The 17,659-nt window shown below is 26.7% G+C and overlaps 1 protein-coding gene across 6 annotated transcripts in view; it reads right to left on the bottom strand.

Annotated features, from left to right (window-relative positions):
- LOC111679071 (signal transducer and transcription activator) overlaps positions 1 to 17,659 on the bottom strand; it is a 67,035-nt gene that overhangs the window by 37,983 nt on the left and 11,393 nt on the right. Inside the window, exon 1 of one of the 6 annotated variants that reach the window (XM_046947752.1) lies at positions 5,154 to 5,210. The exons of the other annotated variants lie outside the window; for them this stretch is intronic. The gene's annotated coding sequence lies outside the window, so the exon portion shown is untranslated. Of the gene's footprint in view, positions 1 to 5,153; positions 5,211 to 17,659 lie in introns of those variants that run through there. 6 annotated transcript variants of the gene reach the window in all.

Below are 17,659 nucleotides of genomic sequence, written 5' to 3'. Positions count from 1 at the left end.
AACTTTTTGTAAGACCAAGTTGGGTTTAGTTGAAAATATTTAATAATTTCAGTACGCACTTTTTTCTGGTCACTCATTTTAATCAAATTAACAAAAAAATTAATATAATTGACATTACACATAATAACTGACATGTTTTTCAAAGGTAACTTGATCAAAAAAAAAAATCAAATAATACTTTGGTTGAAAAATGTAATGAAAAACGTGTGTTAAGAATTTTTCGATCTCACTCCTTATACAGCGGGTGGCAAGACAATATCGATAGTTAAAAACTGTTGAATTTAATAAATATACTAAGATAAACAAAATAGCAAATTAACTATCTAACCAGCAAAAATTTACATTGAAAGGGTTTAAAATGCTAAAATTCGAAGTCATTATTTTATCATAGAGATTGCATTGGAGCCAAGGACTTACAATGCTCGATTATAAATAGGGAGTTAGATAAGTAGTTACTACAACCGCCTGCAAATATGAAATTAAATATTTTGTTTTTGAGAATAAAAAAAAACCTACAGGACCACTGCTAAAGAAGGTTAACTTACGTAATATTTTACTTGCAACTCATTACGTGGCATCTTTTTAGTCATGCTATGCTATACGCACAATTGGGACGAACGGCGAATTTTTCGGAACGAATTTTCGTCTTTAAATATAGATCTCACTAAAGTATATGAAAATACATACAATCAGTGCATATGACGAAATTCGTCATACGTAACGAACTGTGCGATAGGTTTATTTCTATTGCTTACGCAGACGAACGACGAATTAATTGGGGAAAATTGTTTTAAGACCAATTTTGGAAGACCGAATTTTCTGAAATTTGTCGGTTGTGAGTACAGCTAATGAAAATACAATATTATATTCGAAATTATATTCGAAAATTCGAAGTTATGTTCGAAAAATTTTTTATGGTCTTAAAATAATCTCTGAGTCATAAAAACTAAAAATAAAATTTTCGAAATTTTTAAAGCCATTAAACCAGTTCTGGTGGCCCGAATTGTCTGAAATTTGGCAGTTTGGAGTACACTTGATGACACTACAATGCTATGTTGGAATATTAAAAATTAAGTTCGAAAATTCGAAGTAATGTTCGAAAAAAATTTTGAAGCTGTTAAAATAATCTCAAAATTGGGGATATTCACAAAAATATAATATTTTAGTTCTATTCGAGGTCAATGTCCTACATTTTCTAATTTCGAAATAATGTTCGAATAAATTTTAAAGCTGTTTTTTGCTTACTTTTTCAATTTCGAACAAACAAATTTAGAAACTAATTCGCAGTACGAATAATTTGAAAAAAATTTTTTCGACTAGTTCGTCGTTCTTTACGAAATTCGTCGTTCGTTCCAATTGTGCGTATACCATAAGTTGGAAAAGTAAAAGTCAGCACCACGTTTTGCTGGATAACTAACCAACTAACTAGTTAGTTTGAAAGGAGAATGTACATATATGTATATCGGACCTGTTATGCGCTCCTTAAGCAGTGAGAAAAGAACCCACCACCTACGGCCTACAAGTCTAGGACACTAACTAGACTGGAGGCCACAACCATACTGTCATAAATAAGTACTTCAATTCAATGTTTTTTTTTTTTTAATTTATTTCCAATTATTTTTTCATTGCAAAATTTAGTATTTAATATTTAATTACGACTATGAACAAATCAATCAATTAATGCTTTTATTTTAATAACAAAACTTTGTTAATTATGGAATTAAATTATCTATTAATAGAAATTTAAAAATAGTTATTTTTAATTAATATTTATACAAAATTCCTATGTTTCTTGGAAATCTAAATTTTTTGTTGCTTTTAATAATAATTTGCTATTTTAAGAAATAATAAAAGTACATAGTAATTAAAGTGGATCATGGAATATATCATACACAAAAAATGTTTTTCCGATTAATCAAATTTTGTATTAATTAAAAAATATTCCATTGCATTGAAATTTTCTATAACCTTATAAAGTTGTTACTAATTTTCACAAAAATAAAATTCAAATATACACTAAAAATATACTTTTAACGTTAACTGAAATGCAAAAAGGCGTAACAACCCAAAAAAAAAAAATTAAATCGATTCTTGGATTCAAAATGGTCCAGTGCATCACAAATACATGTTGTCGCAACTGTTTACAACTCTATTGTCAAAGATTTCAGGTGACGATATATGGGTTCAAATTCCATGTTAAAGTACAAAATAGTTCATATTCAAATTGTTTCATTCATCCCTATCGTCAATCAATATTTCACGTGAATCAGGTTCTCTTTTTACTTCTTTTTTCTGTTCACAAACTTTTTGATGTGAAAAAATTTCCCATGTTGTAAAATTTTTTGATATAATTTTGTAAACAATGAACAGCTGTCTCAAACAAAATCAACTATTGTGATTGAATTATTTACACATTGTAAATATGTTCTCTCTAAATGACTTTAAAATTCTCCTTTTACTTCTTTGTTCACAAACTTTTTTGACATGAAAAAATTTCCCATGTTGTGAAATTTTTTGATAGAATTTTATAAACAATGAACAGCTGTTTCAAACAAAATCAACTATTGTGAATGAATTGTTCACGACAAGTGGAATGATAAAGTGGGGACGAAAAGTTCACTTCTATTAGCGATAGGGGTGTTTATTTTACTTAGTACCTAATACTTAAAATGTTCTGTCTGAATATTTTTAAAATCACAAAATTCATCATTAATTTTAGGTTTTTTCAGATTCAATTATTTACTTTTAAAAATTTGAAAGAAAAAACTTATTAAAACTTTTTGTACATATAAGTTTGATATGACATTGAAAGAGACTTTCTAGGAATTTTCATATGCTACATTAAGTCAAACAAATTTGAGAAATAAAATTTCCATTTTGGGGCCACCTTAATGTAAATTTCTTATAAAATTCTTAATTTCTTTAAGCCAATCCTATTTTTAGTTGGATATTTAATAATGAAATATAATTTAATATACATAATTTCTCAATAATGTTTAATAAATTAAACAATTTCTTGGTATGATAAATATATGTATTTTTAACACATTACATTATTATAGAAATCATTTAATTTGTATAAAATTTATAGAATCCAAAGAAAAACCAACAATATTTTATAATATTTCGCTATAATTTCTCAATATTGTGTAATAAATATAGTTTTTCAAATAAAATATTATAATTTTTATTTTTTGCTTTCTCTCTCTTACTTACTACGCCTGTAAAGAGTTTTGCAGAAAATTCCCATAAAATGAAAAATTAAATAATAAATTTTTTTATATGCATTGCTGATAGACGACTGGACGGACAGACAAGACAGCCTTGTGGACTTTGTTGCATGCAAATGTTTCTATTAAAAATAGAGTTTGCCCTACAATAAAAGTAGGGGAAAAATATCTTATGTGGGTAAAATTTGTATAAAGTGTTTGCAAAGATAAATAGTTATGGTATCGGTAAGGGTATGGAATGTTATATCAGTATCGGGTTACCTATAATAACTTTATCCCAACTGAAAATTAAAGAGTTAATATGCTAAAATAAACTGAAAATTAAAGAGTTAATATGCTAAAATTAGTACATATCAAGTCATTATTTTACCATAATATTGAATTTAAAGGCATGTACTTACACATTGGCTTACCCATAACTACTTAAATAAATACCTACAAATAAGGAGGTAAAAAGTTGTTTTGTTGCTTTCGCAATATACGAACTAGAGCCTCTGGTTCGTTAGTTCGCTGTCGTGTTTATAACATTGTTCGTCAAATAATGATTATCAGAAATCAAATAAAATGGCTAAACTCAAAATAAAGTCATTATAAGAGTACATACAAGTAATAAAGATATTATGTAGTAGTCATTGAAAAGTATGTAGTTGTGTAAGTAATAGTCATAACCGAGTTTTTAGTGGGAATGTAAGGTATTATAATTAATGATTAAATTAAATTATAATTGAGGTTAGCACTTTTTAAAACCTTATATTCAAAAAAGGCCATCTTAAAAAAAATTATAAAAATTGAGTTAGCACTTTTTGAATATTATATTCAAGGTTTTATATTATAAAAAAATTTTACTTTAGATATTCTTTTTTCATTTGTGTGTTTTCATATTTTAATTAATTATTTGTTTGATTGATGGAAACCCCTCAATTGTAAAAATGCAAGTTAAATACTTTTTGTTCTTGTTGCTGTTTTTTTTTAATATAATAATTTATTGTTTTTGTTTCAGCAGGTGGAGTTACCCACTGTAAGAGAGAGAGAAAAAATCTAACTCAATTTATTATTCAATATTCTTTGGGGAAACATTAATCTTTAGTTTATTCTTTTTAATTCCTAGAATTATTATTCTAGTAGCTTTTTTAGAACAAATAACAACAGCAACAACAACAACAACAACAAGAAAATAAAACTTTAACAAACTATTATTATTTAACTTATTGTAGCTTAACTATTATAATAAATATTTAATACTTGTATGTTCCTTATTATTGAGTCTTACTTAAAGATAATAAATAACAACAAATACTTTAATTTTATATAAAATGTTTTAGATCAACAATAATTAAGCAAGAATATGTTAAAAGTTAGTTGGTAACAAACGTGGCTTTGTTTGTTTTCAACTTTTTTCAAGATTCTAAAGAATTTCAGGTGAATTTTACTAAAGCTAACAGGTAAATTATACTGACAGCTAGATGAAATTGTTATCGTGTAAATGAACAGAGAGTGTTGCACATGTGGTTGTTATTGATTAAGTTAATAAATAAGGATATAAGTTGGAAATATATAAATAACTTACTTAAAAAGTTTGAAAGGAGAATGTTGTAATATTACAACAAATACGAAAAAATACCTCTAAACCTTACTCGGGCCTGTTGTGCACTGCTTTATCATTGTTTTTGTTAAAAATCGAAGCCATAGGCATACTTTTTTTAATTTTCCTTATGAAATTATTGTCATTTGAATGAGAATTTAACAGATTTTTTAATTAAAATTAGCAACAACTCTTTTACTATACTGTCAAATAAGTAACCATATGTGAAATAAATTTAACAATAGAAGTTATGAAACTGGTCAAGTAACAGTAAGTATTTATGATGCAAATACAAAAATATTTTGAAATTCATTTAAAAATGCAATTTAAATAATACATACCACTAACAAATATAATAGAATTTTAAATTTTCTATAACAAACAATATATTTATGTACCTGGAAATAAATAAAGTATTATTATTATTAGTTTAAAAACAAACTAAAATATAAATAAAGCAGATTCTAATAAAAATTTTATAGAATTTATTTAATTTAAGTCAATTTAAAAAACTAAAAGTGAACAAAAGAAATTGTTTTTCTCCTTATAAAAAATAATATGTTTTTCAGCTTCTTCCTTAAGTTTTCAGAAATAAAATATTCATATTTAAAATAATTGACCTTTAACTTACAATACATTAAAACAAAAAAAAAAATATGTGAAAAAGTAAATATAAATATAGTATTCAGTCAAGTGTTATTAACGTTTAGCAGTTTGTAGAGTGTTGAACAAAAAAAATTGTATTTACATTAGGGATGTAAACCGTTTGTAGGGAGGTAAAATAAGATACTCATATTCCCATCGAAAATGAAAACTTGGTTCATTCTAACATGCAGTTTGCGAAAAGTTTTGTCGTGAAATTAATATTTGAAGATTCTTTTTTAAGGTTAAATTTTTACACCAATCATCAAAAAGATGATTGATTTTGTCATTCCGTTTGTAACACATCGAAATAATGATCGTAGATCCACAAAAGTACAAATACTCTAGGTCCTTATTCAATTCTAAGACGATGAGGCCATGTCTGTCAGTCCGTCTGTGTGAATGTCTGTTGAAAGCGAGATAGAATCCGAACGTTTTCATATAGCCCCCACACAAACAGTCATAATTATTTTAAAATGCTAGAATAGCGATGAAATTCGACATAAATTTGTTAAAATGTTTACTATCAAAATTTAAAAGGATCGGTACATAATTGAACCTATCCATATATAGTTCCCTTCAAAACTTTAACGCCCATTACTGGCTTAAAAATATGAGTTTAGCTCTGAAATCTTATATTAATATGTTTCTTACAAGTACAAAATCTTGCAAGGATCGGACCATAATTAACCCAACCCCCTTAAAAGGAACCCTTTAGAAATTTACTTTAACGCACATTACTGGCTTAAAAATTGCTAGTATAGCTATGAAAATCGATGCACAGATGTAAGTTTCTTACAAGCTAAAATCTCATAATAATATCAACCTAATATTTATGGGAGTGTATTCTATTTACTGCATACGGTTTGATGGTTAGCATATAAGTTTCGTCATAGTCGAATATAATACTTTTACTAGTTTAAATTTCAATACATTAGCAATTTTAATTTTGGAGCCACTCTAATGTACATAAATGCGTTGTAAACAATGTTATTATAACTACATGTATGTTTTAAAATATTTATAAAGAATTTTAAACACTCTAATGGTTTATGCTTAAAATTATTCATTATGACTTTTAAAGAACTTCCAGAGAAGCAACAAAGAAAGTAAAGCATTATATACTGTATGTATATGTTTTTTAATGATTAAAATGAATCACTTTGAAACTAGAGAAAATGTTATAGAAATTATTGTACTCACTTTAATTCTACTTTCGAAGTGCTTATAATACATTTCCCTTGAAAGCACTTCGTTTATTTGTCCATATACTGGTATCTAATTCCAAATATTGCTTATTATAGGGTGCACTTAAATTAAAACAAGTTATAAATAACTGTATGAAAACTTGTTATAAAACCGCGTAACATTTTAATTAGTACTAAAGTAAACAATAACAAAAAAAACGTCAGTAAAAGTAATGTAAAACCCATTTTTAATGTAAACAAGTATTAATGTACATATCTGTGGCAAAAATAAAAAAGAACATATCTCAAGATATGTGAAATATTCGTACACAACTCTGTAATGTGTAAATTTGTCATAAATATCGAAAGAGAACTTTTGAAAATATCGTAATTTTTAAATGTATTTAACTATAGATTTGTATTGGAATTTTCAACTTTAAAATGTTCTCTTGAGAAGTAAAAAAAAAACAACTAATGTACTTTTGTCTTTTAACCACACAAGAGGGTTTATATGAGTGTAAATGTAAAGCTGGGACTAACTTTATAAATTTTGGTAGAGGAATTTACGTCTTCATTAAAGTTATTTATGCAGAATTTCATTGCGGTATTAGTGTTTAATAAGTTATTTTTGACCTTTAAGCGATTCTCTAAAAGGGAGTTTGTACAGGAGCTGGGGTCAAATGCAGTGTTATTCAGAATTTTATAAAACTAAATTTTGCGATTTTTGTTCAGATACGATTATGCAGTTATGTTCAGGGTACTGTTGTGTATACGCTGATATAATGTACCAATTTTAACCATTTTCAATATGCTTCGTCCTTGGGTATGTGCCAAATTTCATTAAATTGATTCAGGAAGTTTTTGTGAGCCGATAACAAAATACATATAATATCAAAGAAAAACAACAGAAATAATAAACAATAAACAGATAAGATGAACAAAAATGTAGGTATATACGAAGGTAGTCGTTAAAATCTCTACAAAAATAAGTTTAATTTAAACAAGAAAGAGTTCCATATATTTCAGTACCTATAGTATGTTGGTATAGCAAATTTTTGTATTTTTTTTTTAATTTATCAATATTGTACTATTTTAATATTTTTTAATTTAGAACTCAAACTCATTGAAAAAATTTTCTTACAAATTTCGATAGAGCAAATCATAAGGAAAATTACGTAATTATCCCCATAAATATAAATATAGTGTAAACTTCCAAATTTTGTCTTCCAATATTGTCAGTAATGCTTTTTCTGAAAACGTTGCAACAGAAAAATTGTATGTTCAAACGATTGTTAGAAATTTTCTGCTGACATTTTGCTGACAACGTTGTAAGATCTGACAACCATGTTTAACGGCTTTTAACAAAGTAACTTAATTAAAGAGTTCTCTTTCAGGTCCCCACTATTCTAATTGCTTAAAATCGGATTCCTTTAATCGAACCGTTTCACGTTCGGGTTAGAATCACATAACAAATATTTTTATGTAATTAAAGCAATTAAAGGTTTAGGGAAATTTTAATCTAAGTTTGTCGACCAAGTGAAGATCTATTTTATCTTATAATTAGATCCAATTCTTTTTCAAAGTTCAACAATTTTGTATCTCTTTAGTAAAGTATTTTATATTTTTATACCCCTGCAGCTCGATAAAAAGTCAATGCACCCCCTTAGTAAACAATGTTAATGTCCCTAGACTTTGTGGTACTTTTCATTCTTCAAAAGGTACTTTTTGAATTTTTTTGTAATATTGAACCTAGAAACATGAAATTAAGCATGTAGACCCCGAAATAAGTAAAACCTGTAATAGATAAGACTTTGTGATACTTTTTCGTTCTTTAAAATGTGTGTTTTAATGAACACACGCAACACACTGATTAAATGAAAACCTATATAAGAGGACTTTTTAGTACTTTTTAGTTTAACAACTGGTACTTCTTTAATTTTTTTGTAATAAAATTCATATAAACTGTTTTTTAACACATAATGGTGAAGGGTATACAACACAGCTCTTAGTTGTTTAATCTTTTGTTGGAATTCGAAGTTTGTAAACTGGCTGAATAATTATATTTATTTTTGCTGATTTTGCAATTCATTAGTGCTTAAAGCGCCATTTTTTTTCTTCTTTCAAATTAATATGATTTTATTTTTAAAAAAATGTTTAAACATTATTTGTTATGTATGCGAATATATTTGAATTTATTATTTATCTTTTGCTGTTTGTATTTCACATTAGTAAATATCGGGACAAAAATAAAAAACTACTGTGGGTTGGTTTTTTAACATAAAATTATAAAAATGTCATATTATGCAGACACTAATATTAAGCTATAGTAATATATTAGTAATAGGTTGTCTTTATAATTCATTCTTAACACTTAATGTTATAATGAGAGAGAGAGAGAGAGAGAGAGAACCAAAAATGGAAAACACAATCTAAAAGACATATTTATATAGATGTTATCTCGATATCACAGAACTTGATTAAAAATAGCATTTTTACTCTACAACTCGATTTGAAATTAAAAGAATAATATTATACTTTTTGTATAGCCGTTGTATGCAACTACATATTTAGCTTTTGAGAAACCAAACTAAGCATAGTACTTAAAACGAGGCCTTGACAAAAATAAAGTTTTCATCCCGTGGATTAAGTAATTCGTAAAGTACCATAGAGAAAATAGCGTTTGAAAAAATTAATATTAAAAGTGCTTAATATTTAATAAGAAAAACAATTTATTAAGAAATACAATTTCAGAATGGATTTTCCAAAAAAAAATCTGAATTAACTAATATAATGTAAAGCGGGAAAAAATCAAACTGAACAGCCATCGAGACAACAATTTTTGCAACGCTCTCGTTAATTAATGAACACAACGTGAGACAGAGTTGGTAAAATTAGTACAATTGAACTTTTTTGTATAATTCAATCTTTATTAGACAATAGTGACACCGAATTGGTGTCACTATTATTCAGGATTACTACATTAATTTGATATGATTTTAAAGGTCTCTTAAAGGCAACATTTATTTCATAGACTTGAGACTAGTCTATTACGAATTAGTATTTGTGAATGGACAATGTTTAATCTATAGTCTTATCTATTGTCTTGTCTAAAGACTACTCTATTCTGTAGTCCATAGTGGGACATGTTGTATATTAGACTGTCTTGTATTTGGAATAGTCTGTTGTCTAACTTTTTATTTATTGACTGATCTATTAGATAATACATAAAAAGTGTTGATTTTAAAAGTGGTACACATAGGGAAAAAGGCCTTTTTAAAATTATACACAATAAGATCCGTTGTCGAAGTACGAACGTATAGTTGTTAAATTAATAACAAAATTATAAAAAATACGCGACGTTATCAAATAAATATAAATAAAATATGATGTGTACAAAAGCGACAACGCTATGGTGTTAAACAAAACGTTGCGTTATCTAAATGACAACGATCCGTTGTTGAAATCATAACGGTGCATTGGTGAAATTATATAAAGCGTAATCAAAATGACAACAATGCGTTGTCAAATATGTGTTATCAAATTAAACACTATGGTGTCTAACAAAACGTTGCATTGTTTAAATAACAACTATTCGTTGTCGAATTCACAACGATGCACTGCCGAAATTATATAAAGCGTAATCGAGATTACAACAATGCGTTATTGCAATGACAATGATACGTTTTTAAAACTACAACCATATTTATCAAAATAATAAGTTTGTGTTATTTATATTTTATACACATCAGTTGTCTAAATATTAACAAACGTGGTTAGCTCACTTTTGACAATATATTGTATAAATTTTAATAGTTTTCTACCGTTTTACCCTCTGAGTATGAGTCCAATTTAAAAAAAAAATTACTTCAAATATTGATTTAGATACTATTTAATGGGATCGTTTAATATTACTAAGAGAAAATTTACATATCTTAACAGTTCATTGATTTGGTAATATTGAATCAAAAAGATAAAATGTTAAATGCTGTTTTGTAAAATTTTAAAATTCTATTTGCCATTCCTGACGTGAAATACAAAAAAAAAAGAGAAAGGAAAGGAGAGGCAGTAAGAAATACTTTAAAGATAAGATATACACACAATAATATTGTGAATTTTGTATTTATTTATTTATTATTATTTTTTGTATATTTTGCTTTATTATTAAATATAGCAGACAATTAAATACACATATTTGAATTTAAAATTCAATACAATGAAATACATTAACTAACAAGTTAGATATACAAATGCAAAGATCATTCTCTCTTAAGACAGAGAGATAGAGAGAGAGAGAGAGAATATCTCGAAAGAGTGTAATGAAAAGACACGTACTTTTGAATATATACACACATACAAGTTGAATCTATTAAATACAAAATAATATTATTGTTAAATTAAATACTAGATACAATTTTATAAAATTTTTGCGTATCTTTAAACGGGGGATTACTTTTTGCAATATATACTTAAGTATTCTGTTATGCTGTTTAAATATTCTATCATCTTCTATCTAAGAAAATTTTATAAGTGATGAATATCTATAGCCCACTCCACCCACTTCCTTCACGTGCTCAATTCAATTCCTCATAACTTTAAATGTATATATTGTATCTATGTATATATCGTTCTATATACATATTTACATTTTATATATGTATACGTGCTTTTTTTCAAAAGATATTACATTTATTTTCGTTATATTTGTTGCTGTTGTTTTTGTTTGCATTAAAAATTTATATTTTTAATGGAACAATCTTATATCAAGACATCATTCATTCATACAGATGTTCGTATTGTATACATACATAGAAAAACTCATACACATTTAGCCATATTAATAATAGATACAGATTCGTAAATATAAGAAGAAAAAGGAAAAAAAAAACTGTAGTCAAACAACATAATAAAGGTAAAAAAATTGTTAATCAAATAAGTAAATTGTGTTACAGTATTCATACTCCTACTACGTTTTTGTTTTTAGGAAACTTATGCATAAAACTTTCATTTCATCATTATTTTCCTTAAAAACTTATTTTTAAGAAATTCTTATTTATGAAATCTAAAAACAAAAATTGCACATAAGTAAAGGCATTTATATTATTATTCCTAACAATCAATGAATCTGATTAAAGAAAAACCATATAATCAATATTACATATTTTAATTTAATGTTCACCTTTTACATTTATTTAAAAAAAAAGTAATTGGGTAATTTTAATGTCTACAAATGGTTTCTAGAATTTCAAATGCAGTAAACAAAATAAATTCAAATTTTGAAGACGATATATTTTGTTAAACATTTTTAATATAATGACAAAAGATTATCATCAAATGAATGACATTTGAAACTTTTTTAAAGTTAAAAAAACATTTAAATAATTTCTTAAATTTTTATTAAAATTTTTCAATTAGCTAATTGAACATTATTATCATAATTAAAGGACTAATTTATTTTATTTTAAAATACTTAACACTTAAAGGTAAAACCTTGTGTTAATATAAATCAGTTAATGTGAAACAATGACGTGCAATCATTACGCTTAGGACCTGAATATTAATCGGCTTTTGTGATTATCGACTAAATAAAAGTTCAAACTATTATGAATCAGACAAAAAATATTAAACTTATAATAATATAACTTCCCTTTTCAACTGTTTAATTTCGGCACTTTTAATCATTTGTTTCTATCAAAAATTGTCTACGATTATGAAGGATATTTATTAGTCCCATTTACTAGTTGCAGATTACCGAGGAAAAACCTTACGTACCCGGTAATCAGGCAAATAATATTGTAGCAATGAGGAAATATATAAATTTTGGGGTGAATAGCTAATTATTTTTGTTCGAAGAGGTTCAAAAAATAGCTGTTACGAATATGCTTATTCGAATTTCTCGGGCTTAAACCTGGCTCTACAGTTATTTTTTTGTATTTATTAGTCTTTCCGCTTACTCAGTGCTCTATTAACAAGTTATTGGACTGATTCTCTAGATAATTGGCTACGAATCTCAATTAAAAGAAAATAAATAATGTTATAGATAACGACCACTCATTACCAGGTAATGTATAAGATAACAAATTATCTAGATTTCTCACTACCAAAATTTTAATATTTTTTATCGGTAGGCTCTTTTAAACTAAATATTAGTTCGCAAACAAGTCGATAAACTGTAACTTGACTAGTCAGTGGAGTAGATTTTGACTAGTATGTGGACTTATTTTTTGATAAGCATATGGACTAGACAATAGGTGGAATAATTTAAAAGTCTATACATTAGTCTATTGAGCACACAATGAATTAATCATATATTCACTAGTTTATTGTCTAATTTATTGACTTGGACAAGTCCATTAACTAGTTTATTGTGGAATCTCTTGACTACATATTCTAGGGATTTGTCTATTGACTAGTGTATGTATTAGTCTATAGTCAATTAACAGGTCTATGTACTATTGTTGATTTTATCAACTAATCTGTGAAATAGAAATAATGTGCCTAACATCAAGTCAATTAAGACATAAACTTTTCCTTAAGGGCACTTCACACTATCACACTTTACGTACGACAAGTCTAATGAAAAAGTAAAATGAAATTCCATCCGTATGACAAAAAAGAGAATAAAAGTCGTTTGATTTATATTTTTTGTGTTTACACGATTGCTATTAAACAATAAAAAAATAAGATGGAAACAGCTGTTTCACTTTTTATATGTGTTTACATAAAAATACATCCCTGATCTAATGCGACCTGCTTGTTTATTTAATAATTTCAAAAAATGAAGAGAGCCATAAGACTGTCAAATTTTTCATCTGTATTCTCTCTCAATGTGTGTTGGTTTCATTACATATTGTGTTTAGACGATCCCATCCGTACTTTTCTACACAAAATTTTGACAGATCATATTACTTGTGTAATCGTGTAAAGCCGGCTTTAGGCTTTTCGTTTAATTTAAATGAATCGAGTTTTACTAAAGTTATCATACAACTATACTATGACCTCAATCCATATATATAAAATGAATACAAGAACATAATCTAGTTCAGATCTATGCAATTTCAAAACGGGTCGTCTCATTTTTTCCCAAGTACACTATATACCTTAAACGTATCGTGTAATTGAGAATTAATTAGATTAGTTTTGAAATTATGTAAACTATTTCAAAGATAAATTTTGTAACTATTATATAGTATAGTTTTGAAGTTATGATACCAATATTCTACCCTTAACAGAATTTATATTTAATAAAAACAATATTTTAAAATTAAAAGTAAATTGCAAAAATAAAGTAACTCAAGTCTAGACTATGCACTTCATATGATATCCCATTGACATTTAATTTTACTTTTATTTAATGTCAAATAATAAAATGTCAAATTTTCATTTATAAATAAAACATAAAGATTTTCATTTTATTTTTATAAATTTTCATTTAACTTTTAATATGTAATAACAATTGAAAATACAAATAGAAAATTACCAATTTTGCGGTTTTTATAGATCATCAGCAGAGCACATTGAAATGTTTATTTGTATTTTTAAATGCAAAATGTTTATAAACAAGCAACAACACTCACATAAACAAACACGCGTTCACAGTTCACAGCCACAAGAAATTTGCCATAAATAATGAAAATAAAGTAAATATATAAATAAAATAAAACTGAAATATCCGGTTGAAATTTTTCTAGACATAGTATTTCTTTTTTTATAATAAGTAGTAATGAAGTTAAATAAAATAAAACAACCACTTAAACAAATGTTTCATATGTATGTTTGAAAATTATTAAATAAGATAAACATACACAGTGTTTAAATAACTAGACTACAAGTAGCTGTAGTAACGAAAAATAACTACTTTTGTAGTTAAAAATGTTCAAAAACTAGCAGCAAATAATTTACTATTACTAGTGCTACCTTTAGATTTTGGTAGCAGTAGTTATAGATATAGCAAAAAAATAAAAATTTTAATAGCAGTAGTAGAGTCATTGATATTTAAATATTTTAATGTAGCAATTGAATAATTCAAATAGTAGCACTAAATATTTTAATCAAGTAGCAATATATGTTATTAAGGAGTGAGATCGAAAAATTCTTAACATACATATATGTTTATAAAAAAGAAACCACTAAACTTACAGCTTTATTTTTTTTATTTGATTCAAATTATTATTACAATTTACAAAAAAAAAATATTTTTCTAGTTTTAATCACTAGTGATGAAATTTTGAACCCTTTTCGGAAACCCTTCCATTAACGTTTTTATAGTGCTTTCTGTCACTTTGCTCGAACATGTAGTCCATCTCCGTTTAAAATCTACCACACTTTTGGACACCTTTTTTGTACTCTTCAATTCTCTTTTAACAAGAGCCCAATATCTCTCCACTGGCCTTAGCTCCGGGCAGTTTGGTGGATTTGCCTCTCTTGGTACAATTACCACATTATTGTTCTTGTACCACTCAAGGGCTTGTTTACCATAGTGACAGGATGCCAAGTCAGGCCAAAAATAAGTGGACACATTATGAAGTCTTATGAATGGAAGCAACCTTTTTTGTAAACATTCCTTGATGTAAATTTCGGTATTTATAGAGCCCGTTGTAACAAATGATTGGCTTCTTTTGCCGCAACTGCATATTGCTTGCCATACCAAGAACTTTCTGGGAAATTTTGTCTGCTTTTGGGTCCTAAACTTTTCTTCAACATTCCCTCGAGCATCAGCAACATAAAACTTTTGACCTGGAAGTTGCGAAAAATCTGCCAGAACATACGTTTCGTCATCCATTATGCAGCAAGAATATTTTTTTATAAAACTTGACTTCAATTTCCGTGCTCTGTTTTTGGCCTCTAAATTTTTAGCAGCGTTCCTGTCAGGAACTTTTTGAGCCTTGTATGTTTTAAACCTGCATTAACTTTAACTTTTCGTACCAAATAGTCCGAGCACTGAGCTAACCGAGCTGTTTTCCTACCGGATGTGTTGGGAGCTCTTTTGAAAATGCGTTCTATTTTTTGGCTTTAGAAACATCATGTGGACCATTCCTTCTACCTGAACTAGGTTTTCTATCAACTGACAAGTTCTCCCGGTACTGTTTAATAACATTGGAAACAGTTTGTCGGCAGACCTTTGTATGCTTGGCCAACTTTTTGTAAGACCAAGTTGGGCTTAGTTGAAAATATTTAATAATTTCAGTACGCACTTTTTTCTGGTCACTCATTTTAATCAGATTAACAAAAAAATTAATATAATTGACATTACACATAATAACTGACATGTTTTTCAAAGGTAACTTGATCAAAAAAAAAAATCAAATAATACTTTGGTTGAAAAATGTAATGAAAAACGTGTGTTAAGAATTTTTCGATCTCACTCCTTATATTTTTCAACAATCAAAAATTTGGTAGCATTGCTACTTTATTTTGGTAGCAGTTCTAGGTAGCAATGCTACTAATATTTTTGGTAGCATAAAAAATAAATTTTTTATTAAAATACGAAAAATTTACGTCATTTAGAAAAAATGCACAAGCTGCGGGATTAAATTATAGGACTTCGATTTGTGGGCCTTCTAAAGACATATTTACATATTATAAAGTTGCGATATTAAGAGATATTCTAGGAGGACTGTATATCCACTACTAAAAGGATTCATGTACATTTATCGAAGGATTATGTATAGAATAATGCTTTTAGTAAGACCCCTGTACTGAACATTTTTCTCGTTGGGATATGTGTATTTGTTAGTTTATTTTTTGTTTTCGTAGTTTTTTACTTTTTCTATTGCTACCTCAATTTTTATTCTATTGTTATTTGGTAGCAGTAGAACGATCAACTAGTAGCAATGACTTCTATTGCTACTTTTCAAAAGTAGCAATAAAATTATTTATACTTTTAAGCTTCTACCACAGTTTATGTTTTATTTAAAACTATTTCTACTTCTACTGATTTATTACTACTGCTATATTTGAGATTTACTTTTTTATAAATAGCAATAGTTTTAAAAACGTATGATTATAAAGCAAAACAAATGCTACTGCTACAACTTCAGACAATTGTTTGGAGCAGTAGTTAAAGCAATAATATAATTCTTGGCAGCAAATGTAGTTTTTCTAACACTGTATATTTTATAAACAGTATAAAAAATATTTTGAACTTTATGAAATAAAAAAAAAAATAGGAATTGCTCCCGGAATTATTATGGATCAATATTAACATACTTTCGCTGGGATCTTGTGAGTTTGTAATAATCTTCATTAAATCTAAATCTATCAATGCAAATTTTACATTTACAAATCTAAAATTTTGAAATCAGTTTAGGATTGAGTGACTTATAGACCTTTTCGTAAAAAATTTCAGTTCAATTTTGTTCCGATGTGGTTATTTGTTTAAGAATAATGTTTGTTAAATTGATTTTCGGTAATGGTCCTTATATTATGAACCGATTACGGTGTTTTCTATTCTCATGCAATGGGAGCTGTACGAAATTTTTAACTGATTCTTATAATTTATAACCATATAAATTATGTTAAAATAATTGCTAAAAAATACTTAATATTTTAATTAGTTGTTTCGGAATATTAAACAATTGTTAATAGACCGATTTTGTTGATTTTTAATAGCGATCTTATCGAAAGTATATCTGATATAAGATTATGATCTTACATATATTTGAATTCTTGTGAAAACTAATTTTAACATCCATGATACACTCTAGATGAACTTCAAACATTTTGGTGTAATTATAAAAAGAGGGAAAAATGTTGTAAATAATAGTATGTATTTATGTATCTTGGACCTTTTCTTGAAATAAAATATATCAATAATTTATGCCGGATTTTTCATATATATTTTTTTTTAATTCATGATCTTTTTTAAGTGTTTCATGTTAATGAAACTGTCTGCATTATTAAAATGTCTACAAATGTTTCATATTTTAAAATTCTGTAATGATTTTTTTTTAGAAAATTATTATTAATTTTGGCAAATTAGATAAAAACGTCAGCACAAAACCATAATAGCCTTCCCAACA

The sequence above is a fragment of the Lucilia cuprina genome, chromosome 4 (assembly GCF_022045245.1).
Source record: "Lucilia cuprina isolate Lc7/37 chromosome 4, ASM2204524v1, whole genome shotgun sequence".
Lineage (NCBI taxonomy): Eukaryota > Metazoa > Arthropoda > Insecta > Diptera > Calliphoridae > Lucilia > Lucilia cuprina.
This window is presented reverse-complemented; position numbering and strand designations above follow the sequence as displayed.